The following is a 15,892-nucleotide window of genomic DNA, read 5'->3' as shown; positions in this document are numbered from 1 at the left end:
TGGTTATATTCCTGTCAATGTTAGTTACTTACTTGACTTTTAACATGACTTGTTACTCTTATAACTGATGTCTTATTATGTGCACTTTGCCTGAATTCTTTTCCTGAAATTGCCATTAGTACTTAGGTAATAAAAGCATAGCAACCTGTACATCACATCACTCAATAATCTAGCTGTCAGGGTTTTTATCCTTAGTAGCTTTTGTACAGGTAAAACCAGCAACATCTTAGAGGCTTTTATCAAAGATTAGCCTATTGTAGAATGTATTTTATATACCAGAAATTGTATTGTATAACATTTGGAATGGTATTGTGGTTTCATAACATTCTATCAGCATGTAGATACTGAAGTAAAAAGCAACTGATTCTGACTTTGCTCTTTGTACTGGTATAACTCCATTGTTTCAAACAGACAAGTGAAATCCAGAGTTGGGTCCAGTGGAGCTGCACAGATGAGCTGGTGGTCTAAGCAGAAGCTTTTGGACTTTGTTGGAAAGTATAAACATTCTTAATTCTGCAGGTAAATTTTAATTTATCTTCTTGGTCCTGTCAATAAATGTATTGCAGTTTTGATGCTTGTAGCCCCCAAGTCTTTTATCTGGCAGTGTTATTTGCTTCCATGTATGTTTCCAAGTGTCCTACTCTCCAGCACCAGGAGAGTAATCAGCAGAACAGTGTCAAGCATCACTTGTAGTGGGACTCTGCTACTTTCATGATATTACTGCTGCTCACATACCTTTTCCCAAATTAGCTTTAAACTAGCTGCTTGGATCCCTCTAAGAAAATAGCTGTGGCTTCACAGAATACAGTAGAGCTGCCAGAGAGGTTTGGTACCTATCCAGACCATCAGTCTGTGCTGATATCCATGTTGCTGTAGCTACACAACTGTCAGCAACTGACCTGCTTAAATTAAAGCCACTTTGAGACAAGTTATTCAAGCTGCAGTCAATACTTTTTGTTAAGGGCAGAGGAACTCTCAGGTCCAAGAGATTTTTGTTGCCATGCAAAGCACATTATCAATCTGTTCATACATTTCTGTGTAATTATTTGCATCATTTCCTGTCTATATTACCACTAGTGTAAGTCTGAGTTAATGAAATGATTATATATTGGCAACTGTTCAAAGTTATTAATTTTTTAGAAATATAAAAGTTTACTTACCTAAACAAATTTTTATTGTGCAAAGATTTGCGAAGTCTGATGTAATCCATTTTTAGATACTGTTACTCCTCTGTGGTAGCTAAGACCAAATGGGTGCCTGTTTAATGCTTTATGAAGTCTTATAGCCAATTGAAATTACAATATACAAATAATTCTCAGAAAGTTAGATCAAATAAGATGAATCTGAAAGTATTTCCCTATAACTACTCTGTACACCCAGCTTTCGATCTTTTTTGTTGTTGTTGTTACAGTTACGAATCTTTGCAGGCCTATGTCATGGGACTGTGGTACTGTATTGGTGCTGTGCTGTATTTCAACTTCACTTTCTGCACTGGATGTCCTGATAATGACTTCCTTGATTATCCTTAATTGAAAGCACTGCCAATTTAATGAGTTTCCTGCTGGCTATTTTGGCCAACCAACCTAGCCTCCTCCTTGCATCTCCAGTGCTCATGGCTCTGTTCTCTACTGAATGAACAAATAATGCAGCTGTAAGGGTTGTGAAGCATTGGAGAATCTCCCTTCTCCTCTGCCCTTGTGAGCAGTAACAGCCCTTGGCTGAACCAGCACAGTGGTTCTTGCAACACAAGGTGTGTGACTGAGATTATTGCTCTGTTCCCATGTTCATTTCTTGGTTCAAGTTCACTTTACTCAGCATTCAAGGCATATTAGAGGAATCAGGAATAGCTTAGGTAGCCAGGTCCCCCTCTTCTTATCTGGTGATAAGAATTTAAGGGATTGCCTGCTAGCTCAGACTAGTTGTGCCTTGTATGGGACAATCAGTGTGGCTGTTTGGGAAGAACACGAGACTGTCCACATCCTGCTATCCATTCCCTTCCTACTACCCTAGAGTTAAAATTTTTGGATTAGTGATATCAAGTGAGCATTCATGTCTATTCCTCTTGGTATCCATTTATAGATCTGATATCCACAGCTGTGTGTGCCTGCTTTTTGAACGTATTGATACTCTCTGCTTCCAAAAACTATCATGGTGAGTCTGGCAGGGAAAAATTCACTTTAAAATACCACAGTTACACAAAGATAAGCGAGCTTTTGAGTGTTTTAGGAATGGTAATTTCTACCATAGATATAATCTGTCAATATTTTGACATTTTACTGTAGCACATAGGTGCACAAAACATGAAATCAGCAAAGCAGAGTAATACTTTCACCTGTCATAAGACACTGAAAAACAAGAAAGGCAGTTGTGGGTCAGATCAAAGGTACAACTAATCCTGGGTTTGATCCAGTCTCTCCTTTCCCACACTGGCCTTGATGCTCAAGGTAGATTGTAAGCAAGCTTCCAATGATTTGCAACTCAAAGACATCCTGATCCAAAAGTAGTGGTGTTTGGGTTTAGTAGCAGCTTCTGGATTTTTCTTTCATGAAGTTATCCAATTGCTTTCTGAATCCTTACAGTCTGGGCATTCATGACACCTTGTAACAGCATGTTCTCTCCATAGGAATTCTGAAGCTTGAATATTTGCATTGAGTTGTTATGAACTCCTTCCATTTTTGGGGGAATTGTATAGACAAACCCATCATTATTTTGAATAGCAAATTCAAAGCATGTTTATGAGCTGTGAACAGAAAGAGGAAATTTTTCTTTTAATTTATTAATTTGATTTTTTTAGTAATACTTTTGACATGACATGCATGGGCTCACTGTCTGAATTCTGACTATAAAAGTAATAATGAAACACAATCAGAAGAAAGTACGGTGTATGGTTCCAAGCTTATATGCAAGTTATATCAGTCATACAGCTATAGGCATACGTAGCTTTACCTTACATTTATGTCTAATTAAAGGTCATTTTTATAGGCACAGCAGCTTGTTTGGCTGGATGCAAAGGTAGACTAGTGCATTAAACCTCTAAAAACAACAGTCCTAATTCTGCCAGACCCTTGAGAATACGCTGCACTTTAAATGAGGCTTCTTTTCTGCTGCAGCTCATAGTAGTGTTTATCCCAGAAATCCAGCCTTGAGCCTTTGGCCCCAGTGCTGAACTGGGGCCTGTCAATGAAACTGGGATGGTGGAGGAGTGTGGAGAAGGTTTGTAAACAGCTGAAGTGGAACCTTCTGGGTCTTATGTGTTCCATAACCAGTTCAAACAGGGCAATGACTGAAGACCCCAGATGTTAGAATTACACAATGGCTCCTTCAGAAAAGCAGATTTAAGTTTTCAGTGGGCTTTATAATAAATAGCATGGACAGAATGTTCACCCACAGATAGTTAAGTGTTTGCTCTGCTAGCACTACTCACCCACCATCAGCTCTCAGCTCATCCTTTCATAGCGGGAGAGATGGATCTAGAATTCTTCTTCATGCCTAATGCATGTTTTTACACTACCCTTATGTTATTGTGTGTGGGTTGTGCATAGCAGACTTAATGCAGCAATTTTTAGTCCTGCATCAATTTAGTGCCTTTTTTTGCTCTTAAAGAAATTTTATACTGAGTGCAAAGTTTGAGGCTTTTTTCCACCTGGATGAAGGTTGAGGACTTTGAATGAAAAGAGGGTTTATTTCCAACCTAACTGGAGTTTAGTATTTTCTATTAGTAACTGTAGCTTCATATCCAGCAGTGTTCAATTGCATCTGATCTGTTTCAGCCACCTACCATGGTATGTGGAAAGCTGCACCCACTTCTCCCCTCCTCTGAAGGGAGTCAAGACTCTGAGTTCAAACATCAACTCTTGTACTGGAGCTGTTTAAAGACGCTGATGCCAGGTAATCTGGTTTTGCATTTTCAACATTTCTAAAGTTTTCCTATGAAGTTCTGCACATTTAGTGTTTCTGGTGGACTGTGAGGTCAGGATTCTTCTGCATGGTACTTATACTTGACAGGTTATTCTTTTCTACCATGTTATGAGGTTATAACAGTACTGCTACTTGTTTTACTGTCTTGCAATGAATGAATTTAAAATCTCCCATCTTTTTAAAAAGAAAGTTGGTTTGATCCTGAAGAATAATTTAAAAGGAGTAACACTGATCTGTTTGTTCTTATTTTGGTTAAGACTACTGCTTTGGTTTGTTTAAAAATTGAAAACACAGTGAACTATTGTTAACATGGATTCACATAGTCTCTGTCACCAGTTTAGTTGACTAGCTTTACTTTTCATACAAGGCAGAAAGAAGGCTGCAGCTCTGCCATCCCTTTAAATTCAAGCTGCCATGTCCTCAGATCTCACAGTGCTGGGCCTACTTAAAAGTAGAGTACTTCTGGTTCTGAATACTGCAGGACAAAAATCTTCACCTGATATTCCTTGCAAGGCTCAATTTGCCTCTGATGCATCATGAATTCTCTCATTATCATGCACAAGACCCTTCAGCTTTGATGCTTCCTGTACGCTTAGACCACCTTCAGACTGCCTGGAAGGTTTTGGCAGTCAGGACTTAGCCAAGTACTGTCTGACCTCTTTTGTTTTGTATTTCTCACTGGCTTTCCCTCCACCTCTTTGACTCTTCCTGTCATTTATCATCAGTATGCTGATCTGTGCCCATGTGGGCTAATGGCTTTACCCAGTGTTTTCATCTAACTGTAGTGAAAAGGTGAAAGTTAGTCAGGGTGTGAAAGCTCTCCTCACACCTCAGTTTTTTCCTTTCCTTACTGCTGCCACCCTAAGATAGATAATAATGCCAACCTTCAAAAAGCTATCTACCAGCTTGGTTAGTAAGGCTTGACACAATACTTTTGTTAATGAAGCATCTGATTGTTCCATGGACTGTTTGTTTTTCATATTGTACTCACTGAATAGTGTAAAATTCTAAAAAATGAGAGGACACATCAGATGCTGATTTGAATTTATTATAAATTGCGACTAGTAGTCATATTGTCTTACCTTATTTTAACAGAGAACATGAGAATATAGCAGGAATACAAGTTCTGTTTCTGCAAGTGCGAGGAAACAATTAAATGACAATTTTCTGGGTGACTTTTTCACCTTCTGTGTTTGTTCAGCTGTACAACACACTGCTGTCCCTTTAACACCCTGGACTTGGAAAAGTAAGAGCAGAAGAATCATACAGCTGTCTCTAGCTAGCAACAAATGTTGACGTGACAGAACATGAGAAAACCAGCTAGCTAGGGTCAGATTCTGCAGTATTCAAGCAAAAAAGGTGCTTGCAGTAATGCCTTCAGAGGCTTTCTGCATGCAGGGTCTTTAACCACTTTGCTGGTGTGTGTTGGTGTGAAACAACATTCGTGGTTCTTCAGGGATTACCGAGTCCTACTCCATGCCTGTGCATCAGAAGAATCAATGTGCCAGGGTGAAATCTGCTCCACAGATTTCACACGACAAAGTCAGAATGAGCCTCTGTGGCCCACTGAAGTTCACATCTTTAGTATATGGAAGAGCTCCCATGTATTACAACATCAACATCTTCTACTGCATCTTTAAAGTAGCATCTACACAGTCATATCAATTGAATTGAATTTTTCACTCATTTGGGGATTGAGTTTGGGATTGAATTGAATCTGTCAGTCATTTGGGGATGATGCAGAGGATGGGAACAGTGAATTGCAGGGCCGGTGATGCACTTCCATGTCTCTATTGTCTCAATACGTTTTGTGCTTCAAATAAAATCAATGTTTGTATTAGTGGAGATGAAAAGTAGTTAATCATTATTTAGCACAGCCCAATATTTGAGCCTGGGTGAGAGGTACCTAGGCTATCCTGGCTGCTAACAGGCAAACCACAAACTCTGTTTTCAACAAACTTTTAGGCATTCTATAATCTCTGTTTCCTACTTCAAATTGGAGCTAATAATTTAAAAGCTATATATATATATATGTATATATATATATTTTTTTTTTTTCCTGCTTCCCCCCACCCTTCCCCATTCCTCTGTATGGAGTTCTCTTCAGCGTCCCTGATGCAGGAGCATGAAATGTTTATTTATAAACAGATGGGTTCACCTTAGCACTATAGAGTACTGATGGCCAATGCTTTAGTCAGATAGCCAGGACCTTCTTCTCTGGAGGAGACTGATGACAGCAGATGATGCTGGTGAAAGCCTGAAAGGATTGAGAAATATGATTAATTGGCCATTCTGCTCTCTCCCATATTATGCCTTTTTTTCTCAGACTCTTTTGGTAGGGGAAAGGCTGTAGTATAGAAGGAATAAGCTAATTTATCACACTTTTTTCAACAGCTTCTGTTGGCAAGGTCCAGAGGGTCCCTACACAAAAACTAAAAAGATATTCTTGCTCTAACTGAACTGGCAGAATTTCTTTGCTGGAGTAGATACGCCTGTAGGGTCTAGTTCACTTTTATTTTGGACAGAAATTGCCTCTTCATGCTGGGTTAATTCAAATGTTCCCAATTGTTTTGAGTGCATAGTCCTTATACTGAGTGTATCCTCTTCCATCTTCCTTTCAAATGGGAGGACCCTACACCGGCACAGGTAAACTCAGTTTGTCACTATTACTTAGCTTTCTGGTGATCAAGTAATTTATCATGACCTTTGTCTCATAGTTTTTCTCTTGTGGAGAAAGCAGCTTAATATAACTGCAAGAATGACTGAATTGTGGTAAGGAGAATGTAGAGTTTGCACCAAAGAGTATTTTGAAAGTGTTGACTTTTTCCAAGAGCTCCTAAAGGCAGTGGAGACTTACTTGGTGATTTAAAAGTTGGGCTGGGAGTCTGGTCTAAGTTATCACAGAAATTGGGTCTTAAACATATATCTGCCTGCTCTCTAGCTAATAAGGTTGTCTTCAGTTGTACCTGAACATACAGCTTGAAACCATCTGGTAGTATGACAGCAGAGAACTCAGCATAATCTACTGTCTGAATATTTACACAGGGTGAAGGTGCTGGGAGAGAAATGGGAATGGAAAAGCAAATTTAGTGGCTCCCAATGAACATGACCTTGTTGCAGTGATGCTGATGGTGATGCCTGGTGTAACTAATAAAAAAGCAATTTGAGTTTGTTCACACAATCTGTCATTAACGCCTTTGGATTGCAGTTGCATGTCTCAAGTGTGGTAGCTAGTGTGATTTATTCTAATTGTTTTCAGACTTGGAGACTTCATAAGACAATGTCACAAATACCAGCAACAACAACAGTTTAATTTCAGTGTTTAAACTCATCCCCCAGGCAGATTAAAGCTGACACTCCAATGGGAAGAAAGGTCTATAAGGTATGACTATTTTTCCAAAGTAGCTGACCATCCAAGAAAATAACATGAAATATTATTACCACTAACTACCTCTCCAATCTGGGGTTTATTCAGTGATCTTTGAATTCAAAATATAGTCTCGTATTGACTCCAAATAATGCAATTCCTGTCATCTGCAATAATTTTCTAGGAAGATACAGTCTCATTCAGTTAGCATGGTAAGCAGTCCTTTTTTGTGAACTGTTTTTTATTTTGAAGGTTGAACTTTCATCTAAATTATAAGACATACATGAAAATGACATTCTCTACTTATCAGCATGTAGAAGGTTTTTCTTCCATAATTCGTGTGAAATAAAAATAGAAGTAAGGTAAGAGATGTGACAGAATTAATGTAGTACATAACTCTGGAGGCATCGCTATCTGGCAGAACAAATCCTAATGAAATCATCATTCAAAGGAAACCTTGCTTCAAGTTACAGAATGAATATGGAAATGATAGATTAATATGCTTAAAAGAAAAGTAGATTAATAGGCAGAAGGCATGATGGAATAAAATTCAGCTAATTTGGGTAGTTTGCAATTAATTTTCTACTTATAAATCCATATTATAGATGCCTAGCAGAGACTTGGTATTTTCCCCTGGCTTTCCATCAGTAAGATATCACTGTGGATTTCTCTGCTCTGATTGATGAGATATCACTGATTATCCTGTAGCAACTACTCCCTGGCAATCTGGCATATCCATATTACTCACTTTTAATCAGATAAAATATATTCTTCAACACTTGGTCTCATCCTCAGTAGGCTTTCTTCAAATTTAGATGAATGTTACTAAGAACTGATTTAAGCCCAGTGTGGTAATAAAGATATCCCTGATAAAAAATAGATACATAAATAAATGGTCTTTTTTTTCCAATGTATTTACAGTTTTGGTACTTTAAGGGACTGTTTTATGGTCACATTTGAGGGGTTTTATCAGGAAGTTAAACCTATTTCACTTGAAGTGCCTTTGTCTACCTACATCCAAGAAGCCACAACCTCATTCTTGAAGTTTGTCTCCTCCTGCAACTCAGACTATCTTGTCAAGACTGAAATCAGACAATTTTCCTGTGTTTTCTGTAGCTGTTCAGAGAGGGATATTTTACTAGCTTTCCTTTCTGTGATGCTTGTAGTTCCTGTGCTCCCAGAAAATGCAGGTTTGACTTTTGAGGCTGCTGTTGTGGTGCCTGAGGAGTCAGTATCAATTATTCCACAACTCTACTGAACTCCATGGGTTAGGGTCACCATCTGGATTTCTTCTCCCATGATAAGTAACTGTCTCTCACTAAGTATGGAAAGGCATTATTCCATATGACTCTGGACTACAGTCAGGAGCAGTATTTTTATTTCCCTTGAGGAATAGTGGTCACATTACCCAGTTAAAATAGTCCAGATTTTGATTTTTCATTTGAGAAACAAAATTATTCATGGCTAGCCTGAGTTATGAAAGATTTCCTTTGAAGAACAATACAAAACTGCTGATGCAATTAAAATGAAAATATTATTCAGAGCTAAGGCTATAAGAAGAACAAGGATATATAAAAGCAATTTAATTTCACGGGTTTTGGAAGCATTGCCCTTCATCTATTTAAGATCTATTTTTATTAAAATTTGGCAGCCTGGAGGTTAATTCATTTTTTTAATGTATGTTTGTCTTTCAGAAGCTTATTGATTTAAGCATTTTTTTGTATGACAGTGGTCTAGAAATATTAATTTACATGCACTATATCTATACTTTGTCTGCAAGCTACACAAATGGCTTTTTATCAAACCTTCTTTCATTTGGTTACTTTATTTTTGGAAAAGCATGCTAAATGCAGATTGGCTCACCAATGTATTGTGTATCCTTAGGATAATGGAGTTTGTTTATACAGGTCTCTGCCCTGTGTCCTTTACCTTTTCTAACAGGAGCTTTCCCATTCCTTCCCATGTAACACCCTCAGATCGCTCACCCCCCTGTGCTCTTGCTTCTCTCTCATCCCTCAAAACCAACAGGTCTCTGGATGGGCCTTACCACCTTTCTCTGGCTTGCTGGCTGAACCAGGGGCAGAAATACCCACAGGTTGCCCAGCTGGCTAGCACCAGACTGCCTTGCTAGAAACAGTACCTTCTCAAGTAATTGGCTTTCTGTAGCGTTAACTAACAGGGTATTCATCTAATTCATATACACTAATGGCTCATACTGTGACAGAAATCTTTGACTGACAAAATCTTGTGTGACTCTGGCTAAACCAAGCACTTTGTTGATATAAACCCAAAACCAGTTCTTAAAGTGGAAGTAGTAAGTAGTAGTCATGTAAGAAACTGATGGGTGATCTTACAAACTGAATTTATCATGTCTCTGATCCTGCAGTTTTCTACAGGTTACTGTGCTAATTTATTCTTGCTTCAAGCCTACCCTGCGTTTCCATGCTGATGCAAAATGCCTCTTTCTGATGCTCAGTATGTTCCAGGATTTCTTTGAGAAATCCATTGATGAGGTTAGTTCTGTTTCTGAAGCCAGGTGGCATTCAGGTCCAGAAGAGGTAGGCTTATTTTGCAGGGTATTCAAAAGGGGCAGAGCCATGTGTTTACTAGAGTGCCTGAATGTATAGTACCAAATACGAGCCTTGAACAGTAAGAAAAGGAAATTTGTTTCTTCCAGTTTTGCCAAAACTTGTTGTTCTTGTTGTAAACTATGGAATATTTTCTGTGTTTACATATGTATTATTTGAGCCATGTGATTATTATTTTTTACATTCCTTATCTTTGATTCAAAGTGCAAAAAATAATTTTTCTCACAATTACTGAGAAAACAAGAAAACATCAAAATGATGTTTTCCACACAATTCAAACCAAATAAAACCAAAGGCAGGGTAATATGAGAATGAACCCAAAAGAAATGAACCCAAAGTCTAACAAGAAATCTAAATGAGCTCATTCTTAAATCTCAAAGTCAATTTTTTTTTTTTAAGTTGACTTTAAGTTATGACTTTAGGGACACACCGACTTGTGAGTTTTGATTGCAATAAACCAAAAATTGTGCCTTATTATAACTGGGTTGCTAAAAATGGAGAAAATAACCAACAGTACTTACCTGGTGGGGAACCTTCCAGAACCAGTGACAGAGTCACAGTCAATGCTTCTGTTTGCCAAGACAACAGTAATGCGGGAAAGGACATATCAGATCATCATTGGCGGTTATTATATTCAGCTATCGCTACTCAAGTCTCTGGTAAGTGTTAAACAGGCAAGCAAGAGCACTGCATGGGATTGTTAAATCGAGCCCAGGCGCCTGGTGCAGAACCAAGCCTTTTGACTTCTTGAAAATGACATCCATCTAGTGGACACAAATCAGTATTACAGCTGGAAAAAGCACCAGATTCTGAAACGGTACGTCAACATTTTTCTATGTATAAAATCTGTATGGTTTGGTTTGGTTTTTGTTTGTTTTTTAGGTTTATTTGCAAATTTGCAAGAGAGTTTCTTTGATGGACTGCATTTCTCAATAAGCCTATTGTTCTTGATGGAGGTGTATCCTTACATTTTCTTCAGATTCTTACCTACATCCTGATGAGGCTGCTGGCATTTTCTTCAGGTTCAAAATCTGGGCTTTGACAGGTCCCCTGCTGACAAATTTACCACCAAAGGAAAAGTGGAAATTTTGGAGAAGAATGATTGATCACTGTATGAGAGATCTAAACAGTATAAACGAATTAAAGGTGTAATTCTGCAATCCATCTCCATTTGCTTCAGCAGACATTACACTAGAAAGACTCCTGAGAGACGTAAATGAATCCTCTTACCTCTGTGCACTAGATCTTGCTTCCTAGGAGATGTACAACTGTTATATGTATTATAATGGCACAGTGTACCTGAACTGTGTTTAAAAATAGGAACCCTGTGAAACAGAAAGGTAAAATATTGAATTAGCATGATTAACAAACAGGTTTTCTTATCAATTTTCTTTACAAAGAATAATTGAAAGTATCCCAACTCCCTCATCTTTTTGACTACTGCAACCCATAGAAGTAATCGTAGGTCAGAGAACAATTTAAAAATCACAAAAGCTTTTTGAAAGTGTCATGTGATTTTGAGACCATCTAATCAAAATTATTCCAAGTAAAGCATTTTGCAGCACCAAAACAAAGTGTTGGACTGCCAGAAATGGAAACTCCACTGCATTTCACATGTTCCCCTCATGTCAACATGTAAGGGTATCATTGTTGCTGCCAATATGCTACAGTCATCTTCTCTCCCTGGAGCCTCTCCCTGGACCCATGATGCCTGAGTGAAGTGCATAACTGGTAGACCCATGTCTCTGAATCCCAGCCAACACAGTTATCATTAACTTCAGTTGTTTGACAGAAGGGCTGTGACCACAGTGTGACTGGAAAGCAGTTGCAAGTCTTGATTTGGTGGCCTCTGAGCACCTCAGGTCCTGCTGTGCATGCTCTTTTTCTCCTTCATGTACCTGTGTCAGGCTAATTAATTACTCAGTGGGCTGTGTTGCCCCTGATGCTTTGCAGAATGAATAGAGCAGCATTCCCAACCACTTCTCTTAAAAATTAATGTTTGCAGTTTGAGAAGACATTTTCTTCTTGTGATGTGTTTTGTACACTTGCTACAGCAAAGAAGTTCTGCTGAAATGGAATAACTCTAGCAAGAAGCCTCAGGGTTACCAACTCAGTAATTCTATACGAAAAACACATGTTCTGGAAAAAGTTTTAATTCTAACTGCCTTTTAAGGCTCCTCTAAACAGAGAAAATAAATGAAACCCTACTCAAGCTGTTGTTTGGACAATACAAAACCATAATAAATAGTGAGACAATTGGTAAGTGACATGTTGGTGTGTGTTGGTGCTTAACTGTATGCAACAACTTAACTTTCTGGATTGACTAACTTAAAATTCCCTCAGCTTTTTTTTTTTTTTTTTTTTTTGAGAAGGAAACCCATGAATGGATATAACAACTTTGTTCTTTTTTGCACATCAAAAATGTTAATTATTGCTGTTAACAGTAATATTCATGGAACACAGATTGTATTACTTGCATATAGAGACAGAAAAAACTGCTATAATATCTGAGCACCTCCCAGCTGTGCACAGTAATGTTTACATTCTCTTCAGAGAGGTGCAGGTGTGAAAATAGCTGTATGTGTAATCGTGTATGTTTTAGAGAAAGCAACTCCTTATATCTGACGGAAGCAATACTGAAGTTTGAAAGGACTATGGGGGAGGTTGTTCCCTTTTCATTTGCAGAAAGTTCTGTCTTCTGTAGAGATTTGGGTCACCTTTGGTCTAGAGCTCTGAGAGCTCTACCCTTACTCCAGAGAGGCAGAAACCTCATGCCAAACAGGTTTTGTTTCCAACTAGTATTCAGTATAGAGCATTAAGCAGTTTTTCCAATGTCCTGGAGTGATCTCCAGGCATTGACTGTTACAGCAAGTGATACATAGATCAGAACTACTCCTGTCCCTTAAGTCCTGTTTTTATATTGGTTTGCTATATAGATGCTATTCAGAACAAGGGGAATATTGCTGCCAAGGTTAAATACTCTGAAAAAAGAACAATTGCCTAAAGGACATTTTTTTCTTATACAGCATTAATTTTAGAAGTAATCAAATCTCCCAGGAGTACACTGTCACATGAAGTGATTGAAAGTGTCAGAAGACGAACAGAAAAGTTAACACTACCATTTCATCTTTGCCAATTTTCTCCATTGTGCCTGAACATTACAAAATGCAATAATGCATGTAAGAGATCTGACAGCCTGTTGTCTGTCCATCCTGAGGCACAACAGAGGGTATCAAGAATAGAGCAGTTGCCTGATTGCTGAACCATCTTGTTTGTTTAGGCTTTTACATAAGCCTTTTTTCTTCTGATTCCATTATTTACCAAGTCAAGGGTCTATCTCGTTCCATTAGTGCACTACCTGAATTCCCAGCAAACTAATGAAATTTAGCAATAAATCTTATTAGATTTTGTATGTAGAACATAGCTCAGTCCCAAATACTCTCCTGAGAGAGCCCCATTCCTCTCAAATAGATATCAATAAGACAATATGCAGCAGAAGAAAACAACTAAGTTTTTCAAAATTGTGATATTTTAATTGCATGGCGCAAATGCCATTCTTTGAGAGAGCAAGATTTTTTAAATGATCTATGCATAAAACCACTGATGGGATGCGCAAGCAGAATGGATAAAGTGCTCCCACTCTTACTCTTGTTTCTCTTTTCCTTGCAGGACTAAGTGGAGCAAGGCTACTGGGGCTGCCTCCCTGCTTTGAGATGCTGCAGCTGATGAGCTTCAAACACCAGCCTGACCTGGGTCCAACTCATTCAAAAGGTTAATTTTCACACTTTGATCTGAAAGTAGAAGATGCAGGGATTTAAAATGTGTATTTCTTGCTTTGCTATAGGTGAAGTACCTGGCTCATTCGTCCTTCATAATTTGCAGCTCTGAGTATTTGCGAGGGCAGTAGGCCTGCCTCTCTGCTGTATTACTTTCCCGTGCTGTAATTGCTGTGACATGTCTTTGAGCAGGCCTGTTTGCTTGACACATGATAATTTATGATTAAGCTGCCTTTATTTATAACCCATTCAAGAGATATAGGTAGGCTTTCAAATGCTTCTGTCCACCAGGCAAATGTTCATCACAGCTGAAAACTCTCAGGTTTCTCCTGGCTCTTGAGTGACTTAGCACTGGGCTGGCGTGAGCTTCCTCGGCACTGTCAGGAATGAAGTGTTTCTTGGCACATGCAGGAGCTGAATGCTAGGCACCTGGAGAACTTTAAAATTGAAATAGGTGCCTACTTAGCTTTAAGAGCCTTCAGAGTTGGGCAGCAGCTGAGCAGAGGTTTTTAGTATCACTGTTTGTAATTGCAGCTAAATTCTGCCTAGCTGCCTGCTTACATAAATACCTTTTTGGGATCTGGCTCTGAGGATTTTTTTTCAACTTTCTTATGCATTAAATAACAAAGAGCAGGCAATTAAGAAGTCTTACTTAACTGGGTTAGTCTCTTGAAAAGAGCTACAAATCAGCCCCATTTCCTTCTCCTGAGAATTGTTAGATCATTTGTTACAAGGGCGAAGGGAGCCTCTGCAGCATTTCATTGTGGAAGTGTGTGGGACTGCTCTATAGAGCACTCTGTTTCCTTGTTTACAAACCATGTGCACTTAGATTGAGCATCCCAGTTGGATGTTTAGTTTGAAAAGCGATATGTCAGTTGTTGTTTAATTAGGACTCTGCAGCCTACCTTTCTCAGATGCTGCTGCTTATTAAAGCATTCCCTGACTGGGAATATGCAGATACTGTTAGTGGAAGAAATAGTTGCCTTTAGTCAGAGTGAAAGGCCTTTTCCACCTCTAACTTGGAGTTATAGCAGCAGACACAGACCTCAGGGGTTAGGTGTAAGGACAGGGAGACAAACAGACTTCTATTCTCCCTGCAAGGAAAATGCTGTCAGAAAGGGGTGTTGCTGTGCTCTCTGCCCCAGGAGAGGAAATGTTTCTCCATCACTGCCCATGTATCCTGCTCAATGTTGCTTCTTGGGATTTCTCTGTAAGGATTTCAAGAACAGGTGAACAACTTCTCTTTGCTGCTTGCTTGTTTGGGCTGGGATGTGAGGGCAATAGCAATCAAAATTGCTGGTGTTTAATACCTCTGAGTGAGGCCTGGAAAGAATAAGCTGCTTAGAGTAAAAGAGTGTGGCTCATTCTCCAGTGGTGCAGCCTTCTCTTATTTGGAAGGCAATTAGTACTTTTTCACAAAAGTAAAGGTTTTAATACTGCATTTCTCCAAAGAGACTCCCCAGTAAGCTCTACTGAAATTGTAAAGATATCTCTGAATTAAACTGTAGTGTGCCATTCAAGTGCCCTGGCTTAGTATTGGTGTTGTTAACTATTTCCCATTTCTCTGATTTATTGCTGCAAGCTTAAAAAAAAAACAAACCCAAAACCTCAAACTGATGGTGCTCATGGGAACTGTGGTATTGATACACTTGGAGAATTAAGTTGTTTATTCATACTGAGCTATAGTACCTTGCCAGAGGTGGCAATTTTCTCTCTCACTTTGAAATATGAAAGATGAATTTTTTTTTTTTAGAAAAGCTAACATTAATGAAATAAAATGCTGAGTACTGTTGTGTTGGACCCACCTCTTCCAAAAAACTGAAAGGCATTCTGTTGTGTGTTTTTAAGACAGTAGCACAGTATTTCTTCTAGACACTAAGGATAATGCATGTGTGTATATGGGTAAGGACGGTTTAACAGGTGATAAAATTCCATTGATGGAGGAAAAAATGGAGCTTAATCTTCAGCTCTCTTACCCCCAACTTTGAGAATGTCGTCTCTTTACAGTAGTTTGTTTTAGCTTTGGTGCAAGCAAAAGCCATTCTACTGTATTTCCCCCATCCTCTGGCTTTCTGGGAAGTGAAGAATCATTACTATGAGCAATATACTTCCTTTTTAAGTTGCTTTTTCCAGACAGTTTCAACATGCTTGTTTTGGCCACCTAAAGGGCTACTTTTTCATTAAGGCAATCCCATCCTATAGCATAAAGATGCCCATGGAGCAGGGAATAATGATGTCAATGA

This window comes from Columba livia, chromosome 1 (assembly GCF_036013475.1).
Source record: "Columba livia isolate bColLiv1 breed racing homer chromosome 1, bColLiv1.pat.W.v2, whole genome shotgun sequence".
Lineage (NCBI taxonomy): Eukaryota > Metazoa > Chordata > Aves > Columbiformes > Columbidae > Columba > Columba livia.
This window is presented reverse-complemented; position numbering follows the sequence as displayed.